Consider the following 12,827-nt stretch of genomic DNA (forward strand, 5'->3'; position numbering starts at 1 on the left):
GCTCTGTCTACTATACTAATCTGCATTTATTACACATATGAAATATATACCATAATACATTAGATATCATTAAATGAACAAACAACACATGTGACTCTGCCACTGTCATCTCAAATCCTTGAAGAATCTGCTGAGTTTTTATGTCTCATTTACTAAGCATTTGGCTACATCGACTATTTTCCCACCACTAGTTAACATCTAGAATTTATTATAACTAGTATAGATCCTTGGTTAAAAATGTAGCATCATAATTTATAGACTCTCTGTGCAATTACTGTAGACTATTACTGTAGACAATTACTTCCTCTTGGGTCTTGGCACCTAACATAATTGTTATTTAATTTTCTGTCTTTGGAAGGGCCTATATGTATTGAAAATGTGCTCTTCAGGCAGTGGATAAATGGAAAGCAGACCGGTTAATCATGTGTGATCTCTGAAGTAAAATTCACACACCTGGTGTTTTTCTCAATAACTGGGAATCCTGTTGACAAGAGCTCTTTCTCCCATACTGGCTTTTTGGTAGCCACCACCCAGTTCATTCCTAGGAGAAACTTTTCATATTTGTAGGCTCTAGAATCCCTCTCAGAGTCTTCATGCTCACTCATCCTCCCCTAGATTGCCAACCCACAGTCTGTGTGGGGTGCTGACATGGCAGATCTCTGGCAGGAGGCAGAGACTGTGAGAAGACCCCAGAGGGCATCTTTTCTCTTTCTCCCTCCCCTGTTTAAATCTGAGTCATGTGCCTTCTTTCTCTGAGTTCCGTTTTCTCAGTCATCACAAGATGCTCTGAGCCTTTTTGCCATGTGCTTAGAACCATATTCTGAGAAGAATTCAGGAGAAAAACAAAACCGAATATGTGACACAATTTTCATCCTCAAGAAACAACCTTACCAAGCAGCTTTGTTCTCTCCTTCTCTCCCTTATTCGCTTTTGCTGTCATGGTTTTGTCACTTAAAATAAGAAATCAAGGATTAAGTTTCTGCTTCTTGCTTTTTACAGACTCACGATTATTACTTAGAACTCATCTTCAGAGGGCCTCTTTGTACTGAACTGTCTCCTCACCATGGAAGGCGGACACAATGACATTATGAATGCAGGGTTAAAATGAGATGGCATCCTCTTGGGATCAAAAGACAATCCAGATGTATTTCAACTGCTGATGTGTCCTACCTTGCCTCCCCAAGTGTTATGTTTTATAGGCAATCTTGTACCTCTCCTGAGGCATTGTGATGTTTTCACTATATAATTACCCAATGTTTGTTTGTTCTACTGAATTGTAAACTCAATGACTTAAGGCCATGTGTGGTATGCTTCTCACTGTATAACCAGTGTTCAGCAAAAATCTGAAGGAATGAACACTGCCTGAGCCACACAGATGATTGATTGCATAAAAGCCCAGTTTTACAGATAACAAAGACAAAATTAAAATAGAAGAAATTAAAGCCATAAATTTCAGACATTTGTTGGCCTTCATGTTGGGTAATCATATAATTTATCATCCCAACCAGGGTACTCCTGAGAATGAAAGGAGTTGGTGTTAATAATTATGCTGGGACAACAGGCAAAACTCATACATGTTTTGGAAAAACCAGGACATCTACCAACCTCTTTAGGGCTTTTCAAGACAGTAGTGGCCAAATAGGTTTTAACTGTGAGAGAGTCTAATTACCAGAGCTTTCTGCCTTCTGAGTACTAGATATCAATGTGAATTGATTTCCATTTGAAGTGGTTTCAAATGGGTTAAAAAAAATCATGTACATGGTGAAATAAGCAGTGTCCCTTTGTCTGCGACATTTAGAGGATAATAGTGCACTCTGAAGCTGGGACTCCCGGGGCAGAGCTAAAAGCATGACGAGCAACGTAGAAAAAGAAATGGAGGCTTCTGAGTACTCTCTATTTCTAAATCTCTGCCTTCAAAGAATCTGCAAAATGCATGCTATATTTGATAGAATCAAAGATAACAAAACATCTTTCAGCTACTTAGAGGATTAGATTGGAAGACACATCTTGAGTTCCAAGGTATTAAAATGTGAATAAAAAAAAAAAAAGAAAATACAGTAGATTCCCCAGGCAAGAAAAGACCATCTACCTAAAGGGGCAGATATAAAATACGTGACTTCCACATACAGATGGCTGAAAGGCCCATGAAAAGATACTCTAACTATTAGAGAAACGCAAATCAAAACTACAATGAGATATCACCTCACACTAGTCTAAATGGCTATCATCAAAAAATCCACAAACAATAAATGCTGAAGAGGGTGTGGAGAGAAGGGAACCCTCCTACACTGTTGGTAGGGGTGTAAATTGGTATAGTCACTATGGTGAACAGTACTGAGGTTCCTTAGAAAAAGTAAAAATAAAGCTATATGACCCTGCAACCCCACTCCTGGGCATATACCCAGAGAAAAACATGGTCCAAAGGGATGCATGCACCCTAATGTTCATTGTAGCACCATTTTCAATGGCCAAGACATGGAAGCAACCTAAATGTCCATTGACAAAGGAATGGATAAATAAGATATGGTACATATACACAAGAGAATATTACTCAGCCATTAAAAAATGAAATAATGCCACTCTCAGCAACATGGATAGACCTAGTGATTGTCATTCTGAGTGAAATAAGTCAGACAGAGGAGAAATATTATATGACATCCCTTATATGTGGAATCTAAAAAGAAATGATTCAAATGAACTTATCTACAAAACAGAAACAGACTCAGAGAGTGAACTTATGGTTGCCAGGGAAATAGAAATGGGGGGAGGGATAGTTAGGGAGTCTGGGATCGACATGTACACACTGCTGTATTTAAAACAGATAACCAAAACAAATAAAAAATAAAAAAATAAAACAGATAACCAACAAGGTTCTACTGTATAGCACAGGGAACTCTGCTCAATGTTATGTGGCAGCCTGGATGGGAGGGGAGTTTGAGGGAAAATAGATACATATACAGGTATAGCTGAGTCCCTTTGCTGTCCACCTGAAATGATCATAACATTGCTACCTGGCTATACTCCAATTTTAAAAATATATATGACTTCCTAATTTCATAACAACATTTTGCCTCTGGACTGGGTCAAAGATTCCAGATTATCTGTGGTGGCCAGCAACTGTGGATGGAGCAGCCGTGGTGATAGGCTGCCGTGACTGTGGGCTTCTGGGTACCAAGCGCTCTGCTAAGTACTTGTGAATTATTTCCTTCCATCTGCCCACAAATCCAAGAGGTTGATGGTGTGACTGTCCCCATTTTACAGCTGATGAAACTCCAGTTCAGAAAATAACTTGGCTATTATGTAGGTGAGGCGTCACTTGAAGGATATGCAAGGCTCTTAGCCTCTGTCCAAACTCCTGAGGTTCAGCACAGTTGTTGCCCCGAGGAGGGCATGGTGAGGGTAAGGCCCATGCCCAGGGTGAGGCATGGCCACCTGCCTTCAGATATCCATGCTGTCTGGCTGCACAAGTGAGGATGACAGAATAGCCCAAAACTAGCAGCTAAGTTGTATGAGAATGACAAGTATTTCAGTGGAGAAGATGATTTGGGGTAACAATAAAAGCCTCTTGAGAGCTCAGGGGGTTTAAAACCAAGGAGAGTTTAATCCATGGAAAGGGAACTGTATTTTGAATGAAAGTATTTATTTGTCTCTCTGCTGTAACATAGAATGAGTTCTGTTTTTAATTTTCCCTGCCAGCAATGTCTAGCTTATTTTTTTTAAACACTGTAGATCTCATTTCTGCCTAAATTCTAAGTGAAACATAAATGGGGTTTTGTATTATCTTGCTTATAGATTTTTTTAAATTCACAGACTTGACTTTTTGTTGTTTCCTAAATATGTAGAATACTTAGCTCATTTTTCTCAGTTTTGGGGGTCTTTTTTCTCTCTAGTTGTGAAGGACACAGGACTGCATAGACACCATTCATTTTGAATTGTGCAATTAGACATATTTTTTAGTCAAGAAGTCAAACATTTTTCCATTTTCAAGCTAGAGTTTGAAAATCAGCTCTAGTCTCCAAATTATGGCCATTTCTTCCTTTAATATTCCCCTTTACTTACATTAAATCAGTGAATGAAGATTTTAAAAACATGGACACAGTCATTATTTGCTTTTATTTTTTAAAATAAGGAACATTAAACTCATTACAATCCTTCCTATGGGATAGTACTCTTTAGTTTGTTGATTGCCATAGTCTCTCCAGTGAATAAAGTAATAGAAAGTAATTTTTACAGTGCAAAGACAAATTTCTATTCCCTCCCTTGTCAACTGTTAAAGATGCAATCCCAAATTTAAGCTAATAAGATGAATCGTTTGGGACAGTTAAATAGTAAGAGTCATGCTGGGTCAAAATACCATTTGAGTGGATGTTTGTTTTTCCCTCTTTCTAAGAATTATCTCACTCTAATAAAGTTATAACTCACTGATTTCTAAATTCCTATCAGAATGCAATAAAAATCTAATTAGGCCCTTGATGTCAATGACTGCAGTATAACAGAATGTGTTACAAAAGTTCGTCTCCAACTGATTACAGATATGTTGAAGTAGGAATAAAAGAAAATTCATGATTATAAAAAAAATAATAGGAAGTTATTTTTATTCATCACCTTTACCTTCTTTGTTGTAATCATAGAAAACTTGGAACTTCCATGGATAAACAAAGGAAATAGTTCTTGCACGCCCTGTCCTGCACTGAAGTATCTACTTGCCAGAAGTATATATTCAGTTCAGTTCAGTTCAGTTGCTCAGTCGTGTCCAACTCTTTGCAGGCTTCCCTGTCCATCACCAACTCCCGGAGTCCACCTAAGCCCACGTCCATTGAGTCAGTGATACCATCCAACCATCTCATCCTCTGTCATCCCCTTCTCCTCCTGCCCCCAAACCCTCCCAGCATCAAGGTCTTTTCCAATGAGTCAGCTCTTCGCATCAGGTGGCCAAAGTATTGGAGTTTCAGCCTCAACATCAGTCTTTCCAATGAACACCCAAGACTGATCTCCTTTAGGATGGACTGGTTGGATCTCCTTGCAGTCCAAGGCACTCTCAAGAGTCTTCTCCAACACCACAGTTCAAAAGCATTAATTTTTCGGTGCTCAGCTTTCTTCACAGTCCAACTCTCACATCCATACATGACCACTGGAAAAACCATAGCCTTGACTAGACAGACCTTTGTTGCCAAAGTAATATCTCTGCTTTTTAATATGCTGCCTAGTTGGGTCATAACTTTCCTTCCAAGGAGTAAGAGTCTTCTATTTTCATGGCTGCAATCACCATCTTCAGTGATTTGGGAGCCCAGAAAAATAAAGTCAGCCACTGTTTCCACTGTTTCCCCATCTATTTGTCATGAAGTGATGGGACCAGATGCCATGATCTTAGTTTTCTGAATGTTGAAGCTTTAAGCCAACTTTTTCACTCTCCTCTTTCACTTTCATCAAGAGACTCTTTAGTTCTTCTTCACTCTCTGCCATAAGGGTGGTGACATCTGCATATCTGAGGTTATTGATATTTCTGCCGGAATCTTCATTCCAGCTTGTGCTTCATCCAGCCCAATGTTTCTCATGATGTACTCTGCATATAGTTTAAATAAGCAGGGTGACAATATATAGCCTTGACGTACTCCTTTTCCAATTTGGAACCAGTCTGTCGTTCCATGTTCAGTTCTAACTGTTGCTTCCTGACCTGCATAGAGGTTTCTCAAGAGGCTGGTAAGGTGGTCTGGTATTCTCATCTCCTTCAGAATTTTCCACAGTTTATTCTGAGCCACACAGTCAGGGTTTTGGCATAGTCAATAAAGCAGAAATAGATGTTTTTCTGGAACTCTCTTGCTTTTTTGATGATCCAGCGGATGTTGACAATTTGATCTCTGGTTCCTCTGCCTTTTCTAAAACCAGCTTGAACATCTGGAAGTTCACGGTTCACGTATTGCTGAAGTCTGGCTTGGAGAATATTGAGTATTACTTTACTAGCGTGTGAGAGGAGTGCAATTTTGCAGCAGTTTGAACATTCTCTGGCATTGCCTTTCTTTAGGATTGGAATGAAAACTGACCTTTTCCAGTCCTGTGGCCACTGCTGAGTTTTCCAAATTTGCTGACATATTGAGGGCAGCACTTTCACAGCATCATCTTTCAGGATTTGAAATAACTCAACTGGAATTCCGTCACCTCCACTAGCGTTGTTCATAGCGATGCTTTCTAAGGCCCACTTGACTTCACATTCCAGGATGTCTGGCTCTAGGTGAGTGATCACACCATCGTGATTATCTGGGTCATGAAGATCATTTTTGTACAGTTGTTCTGTGTATTCCTGCCACCTCTTCTTAATATCTTCTGCTTCTGTTAGGTCCATATCATTTCTGTCCTTTATCGAGCCCTTGTTTGCATGAAATATTCCCTTGGTATCTCTAATTTTCTTGAAGAGATCTCGAGTCTTTCCCATTCTGTTGTTTTCCTCTATTTCTTTGCACTGATCCCTGAGGAAGGCTTTCTTATCTCTCCTGGCTATTCTTTGGAACTCTGCATTCAAATGGGAATATCTTTCCTTTTCTCCTTTGCTTTTCGCTTCTCTTCATTTCACAGCTATTTGTAAGGCCTCCTCAGACAACCATTTTGCCTTTTTGCATTTCTTTTCCATGGGGATGGTCTTGATCCCTGTCTCCTATACAATGTCACGAACCTCCGTCCATAGTTCATCAGGCTGTCTGTCTATCAGATCTAGTCCCTTAAATCTATTTCTCACTTCCTCTGTATAGTCATAAGGGATTTGATTTAGGTCATACCTGAATGGTCTAGTGGTTTTCCCTACTTTCTTCAATTTAAGTCTAAATTTGGCAATAAGGAGTTCATGATCTGGGCCACAGTCAGCTCCCGGTCTTGTTTTTGCTGACTGTATAGAACTTCTCCATCTTTAGCTGCAAAGAATATAATCGATCTGATTTCAGTGTTGACCATCTGGTGATGTCCATGTGTAGAGTCTTCTCTTGTGTTGTTGGAAGAGGGTGTTTGCTATGACCAGTGCGTTCTCTTGGCAAAACTGTATTAGCCTTTGCCCTGCTTCATTCTGTACTCCAAGGCCAAATTTACCTGGTACTTCCTACTTTTGCATTCCAGTCCCCTATAATGAAAAGGACATCTTTTTTGGGTGTTAGTTCTAAAAGGTCTTGTAGGTCTTTATAGAACCGTTCAACTTCAGCTTCTTCAGCATTACTGGTCAGAGCACAGACTTGAATTACTCTAATATTGAATGGTTTGCCTTGGAAACAAACAGAAATCATTCTGTCGTTTTTGAGATTGCATCCAAGTACTGCATTTCGGACTCTTTTGTTGACCTTGATGGCTACTCCATTTCTTCTAAGGGATTCCTGCCCATAGTAGTAGATATAATGGTCATTTGAGTTAAATTCATCCATTCTAGTCCATTTTAGTTCGCTGATTCCTAGAATGTCAACGTTCACTCTTGCCATCTCCTGTTTGACCACTTCCAATTTGCCTTGATTCATGGACCTGACATTCCAGGTTCCTATGCAATATTGCTCTTTACAGCATCAAACCTTGCTCCTATCACCAGTCACATCCACAACTGGATATTGTTTTTGCTTTGGCTCCATCTCTTCATTCTTTCTGGAGTTATTTCTCCACTGATCTCTAGTAGCATATTGGGCACCTACCGACCTGGGGAGTTTCTCTTTCAGTATCCTATCATTTTGCCTTTTGGTATTGTTCATGTGGTTCTCAAGGCAACTCCTATTCTAATCTCCAGCATGTAGTGTAACCCAGAGCAATTGCTGAATAAGTCAGTAACTAAACAAATCAATGAGGACAGAATATACATGTGATCCTTGGGTGGACACGGAAAGTAAAGGTTTCTGTAGATGAAATTGTCTTCAGTATCATTCGTTTGTATTTTGGTTTTTGGACACACCATGAGGCTTGCAGGGTCTTAGTTTCCCAATCAGGGATCGAACTTGCACCCTCGGCAGTGAAAACTTGAGAGTCCTCACCACTGAACCACCATAGGATTCCTGGAGCATTGTTTTAATTTATTCCACACATTCCTATTGTGTGTCCACAGTGTGTGGCTCCATGCTGCCTTTCTTCCAAGCTGTGTAACAAAACGCCACAGACATAGGAACTTAAAACAATGCACATTGATTATCTCACAGTTTCTTTGAGTCAGGAGTCGGGGAATATCTGAATTGGGTTCTTGAAAAGGGGCTAATTGGAACTGGGTTGTCTTCTGGATACTAGACTGGGCAAGGGTCCACTTCCAAGTTCATTCAGGATGTTGGCAGAATTCATTGCCTTGTGGCTGTAGGACTCAGGTTGTTTCTTCAAATTCAGTGAGGAGACCAAGACTCTAGAGTGAGTCTGCTAGCAAGACAGAGTCCATTTTATTGAATTAAATCATGTAACAGAACACAATCAGAAGAGTGAGATCCCATCACTTTTTGCCATATAATGTCTGTTAGAAGCAAGCCATACAATTAGCCCACACTCTGGGGTGAGGATGATATAAGACATGAACACCGGGAGGTGGGGACCGTGGGAGACACCATAAAGTCTGTGCAGCACACTTCCTCTAATGAAGTTGTCTTACACCAGACCCTAACATCAATACCCTCTATGAACTTAAAGTGAAATTGAAAGTCGTTCAGTCGCGTCCGACTCTTTGCAACCCCATAGGCTCCTGTAGCCCACCAGGCTCCTCTGTCCATAGATTCTCCAGGCAAGAATACAGGAGTGGGTTGCTATGCCCTCCTCTAGGCTATAACCTTAAACACAGCCTTGAACATATCTGTCAAAGAGGTGGTGAGGAGGTCTGACCGAATGAACAGGAATGGTTTCATATCTAAGAGTCTAGGATGATTTCCTCTCACCCCTGGTAGGATGATTCTCTTCAAAGTATAACTTCTTTGATTTTCAGCTTTCTACCACATACCCACTTCTCCCCAAGAAGGCCCCATGACCAAAATGAACTGTCCAAAGAGCATATAACAGTGAAGTGAGATAATCACCTTTTAGCACATTTAATAATCAAGATCTACTGATGAAATTATTTGTAGGGCAGCAATGGAGACATAGACAGAGAGAACAGATTTATGGACACAAAGAGAGGGGGAGGAAGGAGAGAGTGTGATGTATGGAGAGAGTAATATGGAAACTTACATTACCATATGTAAAATAGATAGCCAATGGGAATTTGCTATATGACTCGGTAACTCCAACTGAGGCTGTGTAACAACCTAGAGGGGTGGGATGGGGAGGGAGGTGGGAGGGATGTCCAAGAGGGAGGGGGAATATGTATACCTATGGCTGATTCATGTTGATGTTTGGCAGAAACCAGCACGATTCTGTAAAGCAATCACCCTTCAATTAAAAAATTAATTCATTTAAAAAATAATAATCAAGACCTTTTTGCGATTCAGTTGTGAACCAGAATTCTTTGCTTTCATAGGCAGAGACCTTCAAGGCTGAGGTTTCACCTTTTTGTCTGACTTATACACACTGCAGCATCTTGGAAGTCACATTTTATTCCTAGGGATGATCATTCGTAGGAAAAAATAAGATCTTTCTGCAGCTAATCATTTTGGTCAATGATCACTGAGTGACAGATGAGCTTCTGATGAAGGAACTTGCCAGCACAGTGACACCCCAGCTTTCTGAAGCCTGTGCGATGAGTCATCTGGAGAGAGGCTTTTCTAATTCCTAAGGGTGTTTACTGCTCTCTGCTCACCATTTAATTTATACTACAATGACATGTCTCATTTTCTTAATGGCTTAAGAAGAGCTATCATTCACTGTGTATATATCAAGAACTAGGCACTGTGCTAACAAGTATTTTTCACACACTGATAGTCAGCAATACCATGACAGGTTAAGTGCCTTGCCCAGTACCATGCAGTTGGTATACTATGGCCAGATTCAGATATAGGATTATCTGATTCAAAGGTCTTACTCTTAATATAGGCTCTTTTAGTTTCATTCTTATAAACATGATAGACCTCTTCAAAGTCAGATGAGCTATTTAGTGCTATTTAGCCAATACCAGGGCTTCCCTGATAGCTCAGTGGGTAAAGAATCTGCCTGCAATGCAGGAAACCCCAGTTTGATTCCTGGGTTGGGAAGATCTGCTGGAGAAGGGATAGGCTACCCACTCAAGAATTCCTAGGCTTCTCTTGTGGCTCAGCTGGTAAAGAATTTGCCTGTAGTGTGGGAGACTTGGGTTTGATCCCTGGGTTGGGAAGATCCCCTGAGAAGGGTAAAGCTACCCACTCCAGTATTCTGGCCTGGAGAATTCCATGGACTGTACAGTCCATGAGGTCGCAAAGAGTCAGATAGGACTGAGCAACTTTCATGTCACATCCAATAGCAACTAACATTAGTTTCACTTCAATTCAGTCGCACAGTCGTGTCTGACTTTTTGCAACCCCATGAATCGCAGCATTAGTTTAGACACATATTTTTAGTTGGTGTGTGTTATGAGTTGAGTTGTGTGTCCCTCCCCTTGCCCACCAACACACACACAAAAGGTATGTTGAAGTCCTAATCCCTAGTATCTCAGCATGTGACCTTATTAGGAAATAGGGTCTTTATCTTACCAGGTGGTTCAGTGGTAAAGAATCTGCCTGCCAATGCAGAAGATGCAAAAGATGTGGGTTAGAACCCCTTGGTCAGGATGAGCCCCTGGAAGAGGAAATGGCAACCTACTCCAGTATTCTTGCCTGGGAAATCCCATGGACAGAGGAGCCTGGTGGGCTACAGTCCAGGGAGTCACAAAGAGTCAGACATGACGGAGCGACTGAGCACATAAGCACAGAGGTAATCAAGTGAAAATGAGTTAATGAGGGTGGACCCTAATGTAACTTGTGTTATCAAAAGTGGAAATGTGGACATAGAGATGACACACACAGAAAAGGAAGACGATGTGAAGAGACACAGGGAGAACTCCATGTGAAGATGAAGGATTGGAGTGGTGTGTCTATAAGCCCAGGAAGGCTAAAGATTGCCAACGAACCAACACAAGCCAAGAAGAAATGAGGAAGTCCCTCACGTACAGGTTTCAGGAGGAGGAGGACCTGATGACAGCTTGATTTCAGACTTCTAGCCTCCAGAACCATGATAAATATTTGTTTTTTCTTAAGCCACCTATTTTGCAGTGCTTTGTTACAGCAGCCCTAGCAAACTAATACCGTGTGTTTTTACAGTTCTCTTAGAGGCTAAAATGTCAACCTTTGCTTCTCTGGCACATGCTGCTCAGAGCAGCTTCTGCTTCCCTCCTGATATGCTGCTCCAAATACATTATGGGATGGGAGACCAGATAACAAAACTTATTAGAACTGTTTATAAAAGTGCAGTAACCTAAGAGGGAAATCCGATAAGTCAAATCCATTAGCTTTCGTATATGGTAAACTATTTTACGTTGCCCAGAGACTATCTCTGCTTACTTCCGTATTTCTGATTTGGTGAGATATTTCGGCTATCTCCGGCCTTTTAATAACATGTCTCTAGCCCACAGGGTTTTGTTTTGCACTTAAATATGTCTAGACGAAGTTCAACCTTTTCTGATTTACCAAAGCAGCACGTCCAGTATATGAGAAAATTAAAAGTCTAAAAATAATTACAGATTGTCTGATCTCTGTATGACTCCTGTTCTGTGTGAAGTTGCCTTTCTTCCTCTCAGTACACTGATAATATTTTGTTCACGGCAGTGGGATGATGGTTTGGCTTCTGGCTGCCATTTTGTGTGGGCTGGTTAAGAAAATGCCCTTCCTTTTTGTTTTGGTAAATCTTCTCTTCAGGAGTTTACAAGCCTTCTGCAAATCTTTGCTTCCTGACTGCCACAGCAGAAGGGTTACTTGAGCCTCAAAAACAAAATGGTAGTGTGGTAATGAAGGTATTAGGTTGATGTGTTCTATTCAGCACCTGCTCCCAAGCTACCAAATAATGAATGAGCATCAGTTACACATTGTGAAAACAGGAGACTCTGCCTGTTTTGTGCTGTGTGTCAGGCAGTTCTGAAAGGAGCTTTGAAACTGTGCTTCTCATACGAGGGCACCCATTTGTGAAAACCCACGTGAAAAAGCCCAAGAACTGCTCGTTTCCAGGTCAACATTTAACTTGCCTGTGCCGAGCTTTTAAGTTTCTCTAAGGTTAAGAGTTTTGTTAATATGCAACCCGTGCCTTGGTCCAAATTAAATTTTACTTTGCCTAGCATACATTTTAGCCCAAAGCTGAAGTGTCATTCTTTCAGGGTTAGTCATTTAACACGTAGTATTGATGACTTATTCATGTGCTAGGCAAACAGTTCTTGATTGGAGTTTTTTTAATTCGTTAACTATGTTATTTGTTTATTCACATGTGTATTGTTGTTGACATTTTATTGAAGTATAGTTGATTTACAAAGATGTTGAATTAGTTTTGGGTGTACAGCAAAGTGATTCAGATAAATATACATATATATTCTTTTTCAGATTCTTTTCCATTATTGATTACTAGAAGATATTGAATATAGTTCCCTGTGCTATACAGTAGGTCCTTGTTGGTTATCTATTCTATATATAGTTGTGCATATATGTTAATCCCAAGCTCCCAATTTATCCCTTCCTCTCATTTCCCTGTTGTAACCATAAGTTTGGTAAGACTGGCCTGGCCTCAGCTCAGCTCTCTTGCTGCTTCTTCAACCACTCTCTCCCCTTTCTCACATGTTCTGATCACAATGACCTCTGTTCTGCTACAGGAAGTAACAAGCTGCCACTTTAGAGTCTGAGTATAGACAGACTCTTTATCTGTGAATCTGTCTCTGTTTTGTCAATAAGTTCATCTGTATTTGTTTTAGA

At 40.4% G+C, this 12,827-nt stretch overlaps 1 protein-coding gene across 2 annotated transcripts in view; it reads left to right on the plus strand.

Moving 5' to 3' along the window:
* Positions 1-12,827, plus strand: part of STK32A (serine/threonine kinase 32A) — a 145,016-nt gene that overhangs the window by 73,638 nt on the left and 58,551 nt on the right. The gene's annotated exons all lie outside the window — the stretch shown is intronic.

The sequence above is a fragment of the Muntiacus reevesi genome, chromosome 1 (genome assembly GCF_963930625.1).
Source record: "Muntiacus reevesi chromosome 1, mMunRee1.1, whole genome shotgun sequence".
NCBI lineage: Eukaryota > Metazoa > Chordata > Mammalia > Artiodactyla > Cervidae > Muntiacus > Muntiacus reevesi.